This window comes from Rousettus aegyptiacus, unplaced genomic scaffold, assembly GCF_014176215.1.
Source record: "Rousettus aegyptiacus isolate mRouAeg1 unplaced genomic scaffold, mRouAeg1.p scaffold_m13_p_8, whole genome shotgun sequence".
Lineage (NCBI taxonomy): Eukaryota > Metazoa > Chordata > Mammalia > Chiroptera > Pteropodidae > Rousettus > Rousettus aegyptiacus.
The window spans coordinates 35,990,840-36,009,916 of NW_023416311.1; the positions used below are offsets into that span (position 1 = coordinate 35,990,840).

General features: G+C 36.8%; 1 protein-coding gene across 5 annotated transcripts in view; it reads right to left on the reverse strand.

Annotated features, from left to right (window-relative positions):
• The window catches only part of LOC107511145 (zinc finger protein 474), a 92,705-nt gene that overhangs the window by 38,262 nt on the left and 35,366 nt on the right, over positions 1 to 19,077 (reverse strand). For all 5 annotated transcript variants that reach the window (XM_036225832.1, XM_016145300.2, XM_036225831.1 and 2 more), the window contains one exon: positions 16,501 to 16,698. The gene's annotated coding sequence lies outside the window, so the exon portion shown is untranslated. The remainder of the gene's footprint in view (positions 1 to 16,500; positions 16,699 to 19,077) is intronic.

The following is a 19,077-nucleotide window of genomic DNA, read 5'->3' on the forward strand; positions in this document are numbered from 1 at the left end:
TAAAAAACAGTGGAGGAAAACTACTGATATCCCTGGTTTAGTATTCCATTTTTTGAAATTGCAAATAGAGGCATGTGTTTACTGGCCTCCATGTGATTATGCTTGCCCTGAGTTCCCACTGTCTTCACGCTCATAATTTATTGTCTCAGAGTGCTAACTCAGTGCAATACTTTGGCACAGACTTCTAAGCCACAGAGTGGTAGTATCAGAAGTGTGGTCACTGGACTAGTGCAGCCGGGTGGAAACAAACACGATGAAGAATACAGCCGCTCTTGAAGGGAGAGGCTTGGCAAAGACAGATAGGCATATGAAAGATGGGCCTCACTGTATCCTGGAGGAACCTTTATAACCACATCACCTACTTACTCTACAACAGCCTCAAAGTTGTGCCTCAGTGCTATCCACCTCCAGGAGGTCGGTGCCTCCCAGAGCCTGGCTAACACTTAAATTGATCGTCATTACCATTCATTACAGACATCAACACCCTTTGTTAATAATGCGCTCTCTCCACCTAAAGCTGTTTCTGAGGAAAGTCCCTGGGAAGAGAGTCAAAAACAGGGCTGAGCCCATGAAGCAGGCTGGGTTTCGGCTGTGTGTGTAATGAATGCGCCTCTATTTTCTAATGTGTTCAGTATGATTTCCCTGGTCTCGACGCTGGAGACTTGAGAGTTTATGGACCACAAGCTGAAGCCTGTTCCCAAACATGGTTTTTTTGTTGCTGTTCCCACACTTCTCATCCTCCTATATAAAAAGTCATTGAAGAGATTTTGTCATTCTGTTCGACATCTCTGAATCTCAGGAACAAGGCACTCTTTCACAAGCCAGATGGTTTGAGCTCTCTGATGGTTCAGAATTCTCTATACTACAACCTTTCATTGTTCAGGAATCTTACAAGGGACATCCCCTGCTGGAGAACACTGCTGAAAAGAGTTCCTTGGTAGAAGTCATTCAATCTCCACGTCCCCAGAGCCCAAGCCAAACATGAAATGTGGTGACAGCTCTTTATTTGCAAACACCCTAAACTTATAGTTTAATTTTTTTTGCAGTTTAAAATTTACCGAAAGCCTCCTTCCACCCTATGCCCAATAACTATCAGATAGCAAAGAAGTCCGTGAGCGTATCAACTACTTCATTCTGTTTTCCTTTAGTAAACAAAAAGAAGATCCATGTGTATTTTAGGTCACACCTAGGATCAGGAACATTGAGATGTTTGATTATAAGAATTCAATTTAAAATCAACTTTGTGAATTCTGACTTTTTCTCTTTCTTGTGTTTTCAACAGTCTCTTTTCCTATCTTCTGTATTGTTTCTATGTGTTTTACTGTTTCTATTGTCTGCTGTCTCCACTTTCAGTCTCGAAGGATCTAATACAGTAAGGACAAAATCCCATTAGGAAATTAGCAAAGAATGTGGCATCCTGTAGCTGCTCTGGAGGAATAAGGCAGGGGTACCCAACCCCTGGGCTGTGGACTGGTACCGATCAGTGGCCTGTTAGGAACCAGGCTGTAGAGCCTGAGATGTGAGCAGCAGGTGAAGCTTCACCTGTATTTACGGCTCCTCTCCAGCACTAGCATCACTGCCTCAGCTCCACCTCAGATCATCAGGTGTTAGATTCTTATAGGAGCACCAGTCACTGGTGCCAAAATGTTAGGGCCTGCTGGGATAAGGCAATGCCAACCAGATCACCTCTAGAAAAGTGTGGCTTATATTTTAACCCCATTATATTCTGTAGAAACAGGATAAAAAATGATGGGCCCAATCTAATCATTATCTTATAGTTCTATAAGTCAGAAGTCCACCATGGATCTCCTGAGGCAAAAACCAAGGTGTCAGCCAAGCTGTGGTATCTTGCTATAGCAGTAACAGAAAACTAAAACATCCCAACAGAAAAAGATCAGTTGTGAATGTTGCCTTCTGCAAAAATGTTGCTCAGCTAGTTTTTCCCACACCCAGAATCTTAATCAGCTCATGATCACCCAGTTCTAGATTCTGTTGGAAACACCATGGGATAGAGGCAAGGACTCTGAGATGCTCCAGTCAGCCCTCTAGAAAGAGAATTACAATTCACTATGTAGAGACAGAAGCATAAATATTGGCATAATATGATGCAGTGGGGCCCAGTATCTCTGTCTAGTTCCGGTGAGCACCCTTAACCAGTATGACTAAGGAAACAATACTCTCAGATTTTTCATTCTCTTCAATGTAGCCTATACATCTTTGCTGTCCACACTTTGAGCTTGTTCTCCCCATTTCCTCTCTGACTGTATTCTTTGTTTTGACATCCAAAAATTTCTATCAGATAGAGTTTTCATTGACTATTTTCTTCAGAAATTTGACTTAAATACACACTGTTTTGGGCTAACTGACTACATTTCTTGTTAATGAGAGTGCTGAGTGCACGACAATGTTCTCCTTCTCTCCTTTCAACTATGTTCTCAGGACCGTGATCAGCCTCCTCTAATTGAAGGTGGATACTTAAACCCTTGCTAGGTGTAAAGGGTCACGTCCAGTTTGGATTCGGAGCTGAAAAACAATTCCATTTTGTAGAGTTATTTCCTATTTGGAATTGTAGGGTATCAGAATATCCCACTTTGGTATACAGATTATTTTGAGCTGAAGGCAATTGAGAAAAAAGCAGATACAAGAAAAGTTCTCTGCCCTCCCCTTACTTGCCTAAAAGCAAGACATACATTGGTAAAAGTGTCTCCCTTTCCTCTAGCAGGAAGGGCAGACTTTACTTACCAGGAGAAAACTCAAGACTCTTATCGGTTCAGAGACAAGCACCAAGAGGAACCTATATAACAACATTACTAAGTAGCTTTCATCTTTTATTACCATATATTTACCTTCTCACAATTTTCTGTCCCTAAAAGCCTAAATTCCTTTTCCTTTGTCTTGTCACTTCTCCATAAATTTATTGTTCTTTGTTAAGATGTTATATAAACCTCAAATTCTTACCACCCTTTGAGTTACTCATTTCTGAGTCCTCCCTTGTGCATGCACAATGCTCCTCCAATAAATTGTTTGTTCTTCTCTTGTTAATCTATCTCCTGTCAGTTTATTTCACAGACCCAGCCACTGAACCAAAGAGGGTAGAGAAACCTTTTCCTCCCCTACAGAGTTTTGGAATGAAAAGGATCTTCAAACATGCTGCATCACAACACTTTCTATGTAACCCTATTAACTAGCACCAATAGTTTATGGTCATTACTGTTTGGTTATCGTATATGCATTAATAAACACAAGCAAAGCAAAAATGGAATTTGCAATATACTATAAAATTGCATAACAACATTGGAGAGTGTTCAGAAAAAAGAGGTAGATGTCATTTTAATACAGAGGTGAGACTAAGTATTTTGCCTATAATTGAGTCATATTCAGAAATTTTCTATAAGCAGAAGAGACACACAAGGAAATTATTGCATTGACATGATGCAGTCACCCACAATATGGAGTACCTTTGCTGATTTCCTGCTTGTGTGCTCCTTCACAAAGAAAGACCCATTCAGTAATTCAGCCTTCGAGTGTGCTGCCTAAAGCCCTGGTAAAAGGCTGGTCTGCCTATTACTGTGTCCCAGGATCTCAGTTGTGGTCATGTGATCTGCTGCTGAGCCACATCTCCCTCATTCTGCCCTGATGCAACTGACAATTTGCATCTAACTGTAGTAGTTTACATTTTCCTAGGTGTATTTTATCCCATTTGATTTGATCACATCATAATCCTTTAAAATGGATTTTGATACCCAGATATTAAAAGCAAATGTCAAATTTTTAAGTCTCATAATGACATTATAATTTTATATTTAATTATGATTTATATCAAGACAATTGTAGATTCACAGTGCAGTTCAAAGAAATAATACTGAGATCCCTTGTACGCTTGCCAAGCTTCTCCTAATGGTAACACTTCGTAAAATTATAATATAATATCTCAACCAGAATATTGATATTGATACAATCCACTTTTACTTGTACTCATAGTGTGTATATTTTAAGACCAATACAGTTTTACCACACATGTTCATGTCCACCGCTATAGTCAAGACACTGAGTAGTTCCAACACCACAAGGATCTCTCAATTTGCCATTTTGTACCAACCTCCCTCTCCTATTGCCTCCTCAAAGTCCCCATCTCTTACTTCCAGAAATCACTAATATGTTCTCCATTTCTAAAGTTTTTTTTTTTTATTTCAAAATGTTATATAAATGGAATTATATATTATAAAACCTTATGGGGTTGGCTTTTCTCTCTCAGCATGATTCCTTGGAGAGCTTTCTAAGTTGTTATATGTGCTGATATTGCTTTTAGCAGTGTCTGTTTTGATATGTCTCCTCAAGCAAGGGAAACAAAAGAAAAAAATAAACAAATGAGACTATATCAAACTAAACATTTTTTTCATAGCAAAGGAAACCATCAACAAAATGAAAATATAGCCTACTAAGTAGGAGAATATATTCACCCATAATACATTTATTAAGGGGTTAATATCCAAAACACATAAAAAACTGACACAACTTAACATCAAAAATCAAACAATCCAATTAAAAAATGGACCTGAATAGATGTTTCTCTCAAAAAGACCTAAAGATGGCCAACAGATATATGAAAAGATGCTCAAAATCACTAATCATCAGGGAAATACAAATCAAAACCACAATGAGATATCACCTTGTATCTGTCAAAATGGTTATCGTCAATAAATTGACAAACAACAAGTGCTGGCTAGGATGTGGAGAAATGGGTACCCTTGTACACTGTTGGTGGGATTGTAAATTAGTGCATCTTCGATGGAAAATGGTATACAGATTCCTCAAAAAATTAAAAATAGAACTGCCATACAATCCAGCAATTCTGCTTCTAGGTATTTATCTGAAGAAAAGAAAAACACTAAATCAAAAAGATATATGCACTCCTATGTTCATTGCAGCATTGTTAACAATAGCCAAGACAGGGAAGCAACCTAGATGTCCATCAACAGATGAACAGATAAATAATATTAAACATATAATGGAATATTATTTAGCAATAAAAAAGATGAACTCTTGCCATTCGCAATATTAGTTGGTGGGCGTGTGAGGATGGGTGTTAGTATATGGGCGGAATTATGAATATGTGTATGCATGTGTGTAGTTGAATGTGAGTGTATGTATATGTATATGGACATCAGTGTGTGGATATGTGTATGCACATGAGTATGAGTGGATAAACGTGTGTGTTTGGAGACATGTGAGTAGACAGTATGATATAAGTAGATGTACGTGGGTAGGTATGAATTGTTAAATGTGGTGTATGTGTGAACATGACTGGATGTGTGTGTGTGTGTGTGTGTGTGTGTGTGGATGTGTGTATGAGTGATTGGGGCGTGGGTGGATAGGTGTGAGTAGATGAGTGTGAGTGTGTAGGAATATGTGTGTGGATGTGAATGTGTAAATTGATGTGTATATATGAGTTTGTAGATGTGAGTGGTTTTGTGTGTGTGCACATGTATGTGCATGCACAGATGGGTAATGAAATGTAGGTAAAATGAGAGAAAAAAAGAATGGTGAGTAATTGACATAAGCAACTGGGAAGGTAAATTGGAAATGAATTCCGAAAAGCATTATAGCTAATCTCAGGAAATTTGATTGCCTTATAGGAAATGAGGAATCTTTATAGATTTTCTTATAACACATAACAACTGAAAAAAGATCTTGAGTCATGAAATCTGGAGAACATCAACATTTAACATTTAAGGGTTACAAAAAGGAAGTTTTCTAGTTTCCTGAAAAGACCCATTGCAGAGTTTCCTGTAAAAGCGCTTTTAGTAGAAAAATAGATCACTCTGATTTACAAAATGTAATTTGTACCTAACTTCATGAGACTACATGTACTGCATAGAGCCACTTATATTGTATGTTCCCTCCACTTCTGAAATGATGTTTAATGTTGGTTCAGACAGTTGCCTCCATGTCCCATCTTATGTCACTAGTAGCTGAATATGACTAAATATTTTGGTCAAAAATCTTGACAAATACTTCTAGATCAGAAAGTGAACTTCTACAGTAGCATTTTGGTACATTTAGACAGAGCTTAAAGAATGAAATACTTTGTTTCCAACAACATCTTCGCTTTGGATGCTAATCCAATTTCCATTCCCCTTTCTATGTGGCATGAGGCCAGATAATTCAGATCTTAATTTTGATATTGTCATTTCTAGGAAAGAAAAGTCCCAATTCTAGCAAACTGTAAAATATACTGATAAGGTCTAATTTGCTAAGTAAAAACAGAAAAAGTAGCTTATAGCGAAGAATCAAGTGATTCTCCATTAGTCTCCACTTGAAAGCACTTTTCGCATATCCCCCCTATAATCTCAGACCTAGTTCGAATGCTAACTCCCAAGTACCTATTCATTGTGAAATCTTGGGATATGTAACTTCCCTGTGCTTCAGTATCATTTCATGTTATGGGATGTAATATTCGCCTGGCAGTGTTATTGTAAGGATTAAAAGTAAGAAAAAATGCTTCACGTGTTGTGCGGTAGGTAAGATGTATGATGTCATAATTGTTATTATGTAATTTTAATATCTGTCTTCGTCCCTATATTTCCATAAATAATCTAGCAGGCTGGAAAATGTAATTAGGAAGCTAGCTATAACATTTTGAAATTATTCTTTTTCGCTAAAATATTCTGAGGAATTCCAAAGTTTTCATTCTCTAACTAACTCGAATCACATTTTATTCACATTTTGTTAAAAGACATTCCAACTTGAGGTCCTAAAAGGGAAAGAAGAACTGAAAAGTTATGAGAAATATGAGTACATTTCCCAAAATTATCAAATCTAATCAATATGAAACATGTTACTCAATTGTCCACCCCCAATCTGAGCTGAATGGAACAGAGCTGGGCACTGGACAAAAGGCTGGCAATCAGTAGGCTCAAGAGCAGTCTATGACATGGCCTGACATAAAAAGATGAATTAATCTAATTACATTCCTCTCTTAGGAAGGAAAACCACTACCAAAATGGTTGCTAAAGCAAAGAGGACGCTGAGAAAGAGTTGTGAAATTGAGTAGCAGCATGAAAAATCATGGCAAATAAATTATGCAGAAGACAGAAGAGAGGGAGAGGAAGTGACCGCGGGTGAAATCAAGCAGAGCCTGGCAACAGGCCAATATTGGAACACTTGGATGAAAGTCCATGAGGGACTGTCACTGCTACTTGGATACAAAAGACACATGATGTCCTTTAGTTTTCATACTCTGGTCTATGTCTAAAAAACATCTGTGCTCCTGGTATGTTGTGTTATTCCTATTAGAGAACAGAAGAAGCCCTTGTAACAATGTCCCAGATAAGAAATGAAAAATTATATTCTGTGTTATTGCTGTCAATCACGGCAAGTATAAAAGAGGAAGCAGATCACCTCGCAGGTGGAAAAGTAGTGACCAGGTCGGATTCACAGAGCTTGCCTGTGAACAGACCTCTTTCTCCACCTCTCCTACAAGGGAAGTGGGGTGGGATCTCTAGTTCTGCTCAGACTTTTGAAATAATTTAAGAAAGAGACCTGGCTGGAAAGCCAATGGGGGTAATACCCAATTAACACTCCACTCAGTATAAATAAAAAGAACATGGTTGAGAAGCTCCTTTGACTTTCCTCTAGAATTCTGAAACTTTTAAGAAGAATCACCTATTAATTATTTTGGGGTCTGACCCAGAGAACAGAGTCTACTCAACTCTTTGGCCAGGAATTCCTCTGGAACATGTAGTTCTTGTGCTTCCTGAGGCCTGGTTGTTAGATTCACTTGTGTTTCCATGCACATGTATCCTTATAATAAATGCCTCCGCTGTCCAAGGCCACATGAGTCCAGTAAGAAGGCCTGCCCGGAACTGGAGTTATTTAATAATTCATTCGGCCAAAATATTGCCTCTGGCAGTGGAGCCAAGAAGAGCTATTTTGTGACAATTTTTGCATTCCCATCACCACCACATTATTTATTAGAGATATTTCCAAATAACCCAACCCTTCCCCCCACAACTTAACAGGCTAATTATTACAACATGTTTACTTCAATTATGGATCCATTAGAATTGTGTGTCACTACAAATAAAAAGAATCCTATTCCAATCAAATGAAGAAATAAAGGCATATCTTTTTATCAAAGCAATCAGAGTCTCAACAATATTAATGCTTCTGTGATATCTTGGCCTTTCCCTCATGGATGCAACTATTGTAATACTATTATGACATGAAGCGATGGTATTCTACTATCTTTGCACAGAATAGATGGACCAATCCTTGGGCCCTCAATCCTAGGGTCTACTAGAGCACTTTTCCTGTATGGCTCTTCTGTGATGAGGTCCCAGGCGAACTCTTCAGAGAATTCCGCTAGTCTCAGCCCATGGGACAGGACACATGGCATCATGTGCATCTGCTTCCTTTCACTCTCCTTCACCTTTCTTGTCCGTTGATGCCTAGAAGTCCCATTTACAAAAGCTACTCCACTAAGAGACAAATATGGCCAATGACTCCTATGTTGACTAAAAAGATTCTTCCTCTCCTCTGAGTTGCAAACCATCCTGGATCCTGGGGTGGGAAGCTGCAAATGAGATGTGCTGAAGAAGCCCTCATCTGCTCTCAGTGGACTGTGGAAATTTCTCAAGAGCTTTACTTTTTCCCTCATAGTTGTCTTCTTAAGCTTCTAATTAACAGTTGTAAGCTAGTTTTCATTTATTTGTTCATAGTTTTCCTAGTTTTCTAATTTTTCAAATACTAGAATATCATAATACTGCACAATTATATGAGAAAATATATAGAATAGACTGAAATATCTTAAGACATTATGAAATCAAAATTTGAAAATGCGTAGATTTAGGATATGTCCTTATGAATATCTCATGGAAGAATAATGTAATTTTAGGCTAAAAATCTTGACCTTTTTGGTTAATTGTTAAATTCTGATTACTACATTAACACTGAAATAGATTCAGTTACATTTAAAGATTATTAAATTGCCAATGAATCACAACGGAACTAATTTTATTTAGACAAGCAATGGATAGGGTCTAAGTGATGTTAGCTAGAACAATATTCCTGTGCTACTTATTGATAAGCTTCTCCTGTGAGCCTCTGTTGAAGTCTTTATTTGGAAACGTCTTGTTGCCCATAAATACCCTAATAGTTAAAACAATTAAACTCCACTTGTTGTGGTACTTGACAAAGGAAATAGGCTGACTGAAAAGGAAAATGTGGTTTTAATTTTTGTAGATTGAAATGTCATGTGTTTCATATATAAGATAGTTGTTCAGTTGGAACTGAATAGATAAAGCGATCCAAGATTTATCTATTTTAATGTTGCACAATAATTTGGTAATTTTGAGAGGAAATTGCCATGAATTGATTCAAGTGATATAAATACTAATTCCTTACTACACATTTCTAATTTTAGAATAAGCCATAATGTAAGTAGTTTCCCACAAATTAAATATATATATTTCTATCGTTTCAATGAATATATGTAGTTGCTTAGCAAGAGGCCGGAATCTTATTAGTTATAATCGTTATCATTTGATTGAGTACTCTGCTTCCAATTGCTCACACACAATACATATACACATATGTATGCATACACACACCCTTCTACACATCCCTCTCTATGTTTCTTCTAGGTCAAGAGAATATATTGATAATCATTGTCATAATCTTCATTTAGCAATGAATGCATGCCAGGATGCTGGTCCATCTAACACATGGTAATGATATGCTGGATTATAACCAGGTCAGATGGTACTAATAAGGATGACTGTTGGCTATAAAACTCACTAAAAATTGAATTCTGAGTCTTTCTCCAATTGCTTATTTCTTTTATCTCTCATTCTCACTACTTTTCATTTTGTTCTTTGTTCATTTCACAGTAATTTAAAAATAAACTTTAAGCACATCTCTGACTTGGGAGAAGTCATACTGGTGGTGAGGCCAGGCTTAGATGATCATGAGAATGTTTTCCTTTTCCCCAGCTCTCCACCTAGATTCTTAATCTTATTGTGGGCTTGCATGGGGGTGGGGAGAAGGGAGCAAGAGAAAAGGTAAAAGGGACTGGCAGACACTCTAAAAAATATTTAGCGCCTTTTCATTCTCTATATGATTGCCTATTAACGACTGCCTACTCTAGTCATTGCTTATATTTCCTTTCTGCTCACTTTCTCATCTCTTCTTTCTGCTTTTTTTGCATCTTAATGTATCTCCTTTCCCATATTCTTTCACTCCTGTTTTTGGTCTACTCCTTTGATATTGGATAATCTCTAGTGATACTATGTTACTTCATCCAGGAACATTTCCTTACCTATCACTGATGTGGCAGGCTACTCCTTTTGGATATTTTGCCTGTACTCCTAGGTTTACTGCCAGGCAGGTGAATGGATGTGCCTCGCCATCCACACGCTGTTTCAGCCGGTGGGTGAAGAACCACTCCCACCTTTGCCACTTCTAATGCATCTTTTTATGAGTAGCCATATTCAACTACTTAAAGTACAAGACAAATCCTAAACCTCCCATGACTAAAGGCTCCAGGTTGCCCTACAACTCTCAAATCAAAATCCAAACTCCTGACCGTGAAGGCCCTCCATAGCCTGGTGCCTCCTTAAGTCTCTGCTTTGGTCTCCCTTTACCCCATGTTGTCTCAATGTGCTTCATCCACGTTCACATTTCACTTCCACAAACAAGCCAGACTCACACTCACTCTGGCGTAGGTTAAGGGAGGGACTGGAAAGGGGTTTTTTACATGTTCTGGCCACTGCCTAGAATCTTCTTCCAGTTCTTTGCATAGCTTTCTCATTTTGTCCTTCAGGCCTCGATTTAAATATTATCAACTCAAAGAGATCCTTCCTGACTACTCTTTCTCAAGTAATTTCTCTCTCTCAAACACACACAGACATACACATAAAAGAAACACACATGCATGTACACACATACACATGTACACAGACACACGTGTGCACGCTTACACACATGTGAACACATGCAAGCATATAAATGCACAAGCAGACACATATCATGCACAGACTTGTACATACATATACATGACACATGTACCACAGCTACCACCATCACAGATATGTTTGGTCACACTGCTATTTATTTTCTTCATAGCACTTACTGAATATGTTTTCATCTTGTTTAAATGTGCAGTATTTGTTTTCTTCAATTGGATGTAAACTCTAAGACATTAAGGGCTGGTTTACTCTCTCTGTAGTTATATATCCAGCACCTAACTCAGTGTCGAGCACTTTGCAGGTGCTAACAAAATTTACTGAATCTTCAATGAGTTGAAATTAGCTTGATTTTACATTAATTTTTTAAATAGAAATCAAGCTCATTATTTAAATTAGGGAATAAAAACATATAAGGAGTCTTGGAAAGGAAGAGTTAACAGCTACTTTTGTGGTATTTATTCGCATCTTAGGGATACCTGAGAATCCTTATTCTATCCTTTCTACAATACTAACTCAAGAGAATAATATTCTAGCTTTATAACTACTTAATCCACGATAAAGGAGAATCCAGCCGAGGCCTATGTACTCAGTCAAGCCCTGTACCTCACAGTAAAGATTGTTTATCAAGGAATAAATGACCAGCATTAATGGAGCTAGATAGGCACAACAGAGATGGCTATATGACTCAGCAGACACATGCACTGGGTTCTGTATGACGAGGTAGAAAGCTAAAGGAGAAGCGGAGAGCCTGGCTTCCCTGAGCTGGGCTTATTTGTATATTGTCTCTCTCGACCACAAGCATCCTGAGTGCAGATGACTTTCAAAGTTTAATTCTTCTTGGAAGTCATCTCTCTCCTAAGGAGAGCCCCAATGTACCAGGCACTCAGAAGAAGAACGGTTTTGAGGCCACAGGCCTTTAACTTTTACATATGATTTTAGAAAATATTTCATCAGTATTCCTTGAAAATTAGAATGAATTCAACAAACTACAGCTCACTGGCCAAATATGGCCACCTGTCTACCTCTTTTTGTAAGCAAGGTTTTATTGGAACAGAGCCAAATGTACTCATTTATGTATTTGTCTTTGACTGCTTTTGCCCTGCAAATGCAGAGTAATGGCCCACAAAGCCAAAATTATTTACTATTTTGGTATTTTAGGAAAAGGTCCTGAATTAGAGCATACAAATGGGACTCTAGTGAAGCATCCGGGTATTAATCGATGTGAATTTAGAAAATAGAACTCAGTGCAACCAGAATCTTACCAAGTTTTGCTGACATAGAACGTAATCAGGCTCCTCTTAGGACCTTTTCTCAAAAAAAAAAAAAAAAAAAAGTTTGCCTGCACATTAAACCCTAGACATTCTATTTGCAGCTTTTCATCACTTTCAACCTATTAAAAACTTGTCTCCTTTACTTTCTCCCCCTCTGCTGTCTCCAGGATGCCTATTGCCACACTCGATGTTTTGGTATTTAAACAAAAGTTTCAATGTTTTTAAGACTCCATAGGAATCACCACTGCTCCCTCAGGAAAGTTGTTCTAAAACTGTTCACATTCTTCGCCATTTACAATTTTTCAGAATTGTATATATTCTCGAAAATGTTTCATTCACCAGAGATTTTGGGAAATTTATTTAAAATATTACATATTCATTTAAATTATATAGACTCAGAGAAGAAAAAGCCATATTAGGGTCTAGTTTTTCAGACATATTTGTCTTAGAAATAATATATAAGATTAAAATTCTAAAATAAACTGAAAAATGCAACTGAATGAAATGGTAGTTTACATTCTCAGGCCCAAAAGATATGGATATTTTATGACAGTGATAGCAAACTTGCAAAGCCCAAAGAAATGTTCTTTCTTAGTAAACATTTGAGTGCTGCTAATTTTCTGTCAATTCACAGGAATGCATGAAGCATTTAATCTGATGCTTATTTTGCCAGGTATAAATTTTTTTTCTCTGTGATTGCGAGAAACACATTGTGAAATGGGCAATAAAATAGAGATTATAAATAATATTTCCTTGCAAATGTTATGAACCATGAAATATTTTTCTCTCATCATCTAGAACAGTGTCTGTAATACAGTAGACACTCAATAAATTATTGAACAAATGAATGAATCAATCAATCAAAATTAAGTTCAAGTCACATTTTGTGTAACAGAGTTTGAAACATACATCTCTTTAACTGTAATTATCATTCTTGAATAAATGTATAACTTTATAATTTTGGCTTTTGCTTATTATAGAATCACTTCAAATCACTTTACAATAATCTTTCCTTATTCGAGGTTTTCCTTTCCACAGTTTCAGTTTACCAGTGGTCAAATACAGTCTGAAAATATTAAATGGAAAATTCCAGAAATTAACAATCCATGAATTTTAAATTATGTGCCATTCTGAGTAGCAGTCTCATGCTGTCCCTCTCTGTTTCACAAGGATGTGATTCATCCCTTCATCCAGCATATCCCCGCCCATAAGTCATTTAGTGGCCTTCCTGGTTATCAGATCCACTGTCGCCCTATTGGTATTATAGAGCTTGTATTCAAGTAACACTTATTATACTAATAATGGTCCCAAAGCACAGGAGTTGTGATGCTGATAATTAGGATATGCCAAAGAGAAGCCATAAAGTACTTCCTTTAAGTGAAAGGTGAATAAGATAAGATATTTTGACAGAGAGACTACATTCACATAACATTTATTTCAGTATATTGTTATAATTATCCTATTTTGTTATTAGTTATTGTTGATAATCTCTTACTGTGCCTAATTGCAAATTAAACTCTATCATAGGTGGACATGTATAGAAGAAAACAGTATATATAGGGTTTGTTACTATTAGTGATTTCAGGCATCCACTGGGGGTCTTGGAATATAATCCCTTTGGTTAAGGTGAGGATTACTATACTGCCTAGGGAAAAATTTGAACAACATAAAAGAAAAAAATGCCCAACCTGATTCAAACTCTTGTGCATGGTTCCACTGGCAAGCAGTCATGGAAGAACTCAACTTGTATATTTGTTTTTAATACTTGCTTCACTATTTATAAGCCAAGATGTGCTGGCTTATTAAAAATTAATGATGCCAATAAAAATAGATAAATGGAATCATGTAACAGAATGGAGTGCAGAAATATATGGTCGATTCACATATGTGGTCAATTTATTTTTGACAAAGATGCCAAGACAATTCAATGGAGAAGAGAAAAATCTTTTAAAAAAAGAATGGAGAAACAACTGAAGGGAAAAATTAATGTCAACTCTACTTTCACCACGCATAAAAGTTAACTCAATGTAGATCACAGAACTAAATAGAAAAGCTACATAAAATATATATAAATATAAAAACTATAAAGCTTCTAAAAGCATAGGAAAATATCTTTGTAACCTCAAAATTAATAAAAATTTCTCAAAGTACAAAAATCACTAAATTTAAAAGAAAAAGAATTTTAAAATTTATTTCATAAAAAGTGGAAACTTCTGTTCTTTAAAAAGCACCATTAAGAATTAAAAGGCAAGCCATAGATTGGGAAGGAATGTTTGCAAGAGTGTGTGTGTGCGTGTGTGTGTGTGTGTGTGTGTGTGTGTGTGTGTTGTGTGTATATAAAGTCATATAGCAAGCAATCCAGTTTCATTTTTAATGGGCAAAAGCTTTAAATTGATTATTCACAACATAAAATATATAACTAATTGATAAGTTCACGAATTAGAACTCAACATCATTACCTGCTAATCATTAGAAAAATGTAAATTAAAACCACAGACATACCACTATATACAGACTGGAATGGCCAAAATTTTAAAAATTGCTAATATAAAGTGTTAGCAAGGATGTGGAAAAATAGGAACTCCCATACAAGCCTGGTGAAAATGTGAAATATTACAGCCACTCTGGAGAACTGTTTGTTCGTTTCTTACAAAGTTTAATCCACACCTACCTGATGTCATAGGCATTCTATCCCTAAATAATTACCCAAGAGAAGTGAAAATATATTTCTACAAAAAGACATACACAAATGTTTATAGCAGCTTTTACTCTTAATATTGAAAAACTGGAAACAACATATGTATACATGATAGATAAATGGATAAACAAATTATAGCCTATTCATGCAATTAGATATTACTCCACAATAAAAATAAAAAAGCTACTGATACACACAAAGACATGGATCCCTCTCAAAAATATTATGCTGAATAAAAGAAATCAGATACAAAAGAATATATACTAAATTATTCCACAAATGAAACTCTAAAATAAGCGAAGCTAATACGTAGGTAATGGAAAGTAGATCAGTGGTTGCTTGATGGCTGGATAGGTGGGTGGAGAACAAAATATAAAGGTTAATGGAAATGTTCTTATATTGATATTCTTGCTGGTTATATGGATGTAATCATTTGTCAAAACTTATCAAATTGTGTATTTAAAATGTATGTATTTAATTTTATGTAAATTATACATCATTAAGATTGTATGAAAATGAAAAAATTTAAAGGGCCAAAGAATATAAGCAGATAATTAACAAAAGAGAGACATAAATCAACAAACTTATGTAAAAATGCTCAACTTCATTAGGCGTCGGGGAAATGCAAACTGAGTCACAGTGACATATCATTTCATACCCATTATAAAGATTAACAACATGTCTACCCTATCACCCATCATTTCAAGTCAAGGTCTACACCCAAGATAAATAAAAACATATGTCCACCAAAAGACTTGTGCAAGAATGTTCATAGCAGTTTTAGTTATAAGAGACCTAAACTAGAAACAAATACCAATTAATAAGAGAATAGATAAACAAATGTGGAATAATCGTATAATGCAATAATACTCACCTATAAAAAGAATTGAACTAGTGATATACACAGCAACATGAAAGGATCTCAAACATATTTTGTTGAGCCAAAAAAGTCAGATAGAAAAACATATACTGTAATATTCTACTTACATAAGGTTCATGAACAGCCAAATTATTCTCTAGTGACAAATCATAACAGAACAGTGGTTTCTATGGAGGGAAGATTGACTGGAAGGGATGTAAGGAAACGTTCTGGGTGACAGAAATGTCTTAAGGTGATGGGTTACATGGTTATAGATATCTATCAAACTCATTGATTATAGAAACTTGAATTTAAATTGAGTAAGCATAGACTTTATCACCCCTTTTTTTCAAGGACAATTTGGCTAATGAACATATTGTCCTGGAATAATGTTAAAGACATATTTTATCTACTTTTCTTTGAAGAAAATTATTTTAAAAATCATCCCTTCAAATAAAATGTGATTCTTTTTTAGCCATTAGAACATTTAATCCATAGTTCACATTATTGAGAATGTCATTCAATGAAATAAAGTATTTGTTATTTTGTTAAGTAGTACTTGAGGTTTTTACTACACAATGGTGAGAAAGAAGTGGAAGAGATCAAGATTATCTAAATTAAGCAGCCATTCTTAGTGAAAGGTAAAATTTAAGACCGGTTAGCTAGAAGACCAGGAAGAAAGAGCATACCTTCTGAGAGCCTCACCTTGTAACGTTGTTCTTTTACCTTTTCTATTTTATCCTTTATCATGGCCCGTTGAGCCCCTTAGGGAGGGGCTAGTGGGAACAGGAGCAAAAGCACTGGAAGCTCCAAGATTCACATCCCCTCTTGCAGGAGTTCCTGTAGTATCTGAGGCTGTCAGAACAGGAACCAGCCTTTGTCGCCTGGATGTATCCTGGCAACCTGTCAACAAAAGGGACAGGGCTGAGTTCTCTAGTAACAGATTGGAAAAATCCAAAACAAGGGGCAAAGGAACTGAGAAACCAACAGCAAAATAAGTATGGACCTCGGCTTTCTTTAAAGTTGACTCCAGCAACTTTACCAACGGACTGAGCATCAAAAAAGGATAGGCAGGTGGATTTAAGTCACTAGGCTCTTGGTGTGGAAATAAGGTAGAAATGACTTTTTTTCTAAGGAATAAAAAAGAAGCAAAATTTACTGAGTGTCTTATCGATCTTTTCCAGGGTCTTTAAAAAGATCATCTCTGTAGGAGAGCTTGGCATCTCCTCACAGAGGGAGATGGATCTCCATGGCTTTCAGAGGGTGTCTGTGCTTTGGTCTAAAATGCAAGAAAGTACAAAATGTAGAAGTGATGGTTAGTTTATTTTCTAAGGTCAACATTCTAAAATGTATCTGAAATAATTTTTTTTATACTTCATATTTATAAATACTCTGAGACAGTAAGCTAATTGTGGTATAATCCTACAATGAAATACTTTGCAAGCATTAAAGCTCATAAAGCAAAAACAGTTTACTGACATGGGAAGAAGTCTACAATATATTTCTAAAAAGAGAAGCTACAAAACAGAATAAACAGTAGGATCTCATTAAACTCTGTACGTGTGTGTATGTGTGTGCGCGTGTGTGTGCATGCATGTGTGCAGGTGTGCTCTTAACTCAAAGAACATTCGCCAAAGCCTTAACAGCAGTAATCTCTGGATGAAGACATTAAGGCACATTTTTATTAAATGGTTCTTAGGGTTAGGAGTTGGGAGGAAAAAGAACCCCACCTTCTAAGATTCCAAAACGCTGTCCCTCACCCCAGACTGGGAAATATAAGGAATTCACAGGACTGTTCATTTTGTCGAAGTAACTTCAGACCACACAGTCTAAAGTCCCTGCTGGATAATGAAGTTCTACATCTTAACATTCTATAACTCTCAGAAGATGCATATATCCTCTACAGAGATTTACAGATCTATCTCAATTACCCCATCACATAAAATAGTTTGTATGCTTTTCTTCTGAAACCTTTCATAAGATGCCATATATAAATGATGAGGCACGCCTAAGATGCCTAAAGAGCTGCTTTTTACAGAGTGACTATATATTGAGATGGGAGCAAGAAAACTTAGTTTTAATTTGGCTTTTTACCAACTTGTGGGCGCCTACTTATTTCTTACTTTACAGAAATTATATGCTTTCTCAAATCTCGTGAGTGAAATGAGATATTTCTCTAAAGCAACTGCCCAATAAATACACACCATCCTAAATGCACACACGGTATTCAGTCAAGTGGCCAACTATGTGGGCCAGATGGCAGAGGAACAGATAGGAACTGCTGGCCTAGGACAGGACAACCCTGGGAAAATACTGAGAGCAGGTATTTCCATGGTAAAATAGGGCAAAGAGTTCTTTATCTGGACTGAAGCAACTGCTCTCAGAAGGCCTGGAAGTAACAGCTCCTGCACCAGTAGGCATAAGTGTTAGGTGGGTCACTAACGGTACGTGCATTTGCAGTCCTCTCTTCCCTGGTGCGGTTGCCAAGTTACCAGCTGCTTTTCTGCAGTCATCAGAGCTGCTTCTGAAACTGGTTGGAGAGGATCCAGTTTTCTAACTCTGGACTCATTTAAAATTCATGGGTTTGAACTTCCTGGTGTTCAAATGTATTCCGTCTTGGTAAAACAGGCCTTCCTAGGTGCCTGCCCTGTCTCTCCCCATGCCCCCCGCCCCTTCTCTGTCTGTCTGTCTTCCCTCTTTCTCTTCTTCCCCCCTTTCTTTGTGTTTTAAAGAAACCAAAACTTTTAAGTGTCTTATATATTTTTTAAAAAATCAAGCTCAAAAGGCATCTTGGATATTAAATAGCTCTTACAACACAACCTTTTGATGATTTAAGTGTAAATGAAGCAGAAACATATGGATTCCATTTTCCATAACTCACACACGGTCCTTTAAAAATCAAGGGGAAATGTGCTCAGCACAACATATTCTGTTTGGTTGAACCCAAAACTTCTGAAAAATACTTGGAGTCTGATGAATCCAAAATATTTACCCATCCCTATTTATAACATTGGGGGGAAAGCCCTTGATTCATGGTGACAGCAAAACTGCTCACATCTGCTGAGTGGGCAACCAGCAACCAGGGCAAGCTTCAAGATAACTGTGTTTCCTCTCCTGTTCCTACTCTGGATACTTTACTCAACCTCGGATCAAAGACACTGCAGTCCTTACTTAAACAGAGCTAGTCTGGTTTAGTATCGCTTGAGTTTTCCTCACCTAAGACAATTGCGAGTTGTTTGAAGCTATCCGATGTCCAATCATGTTTGCGCCACTGTGGAATGA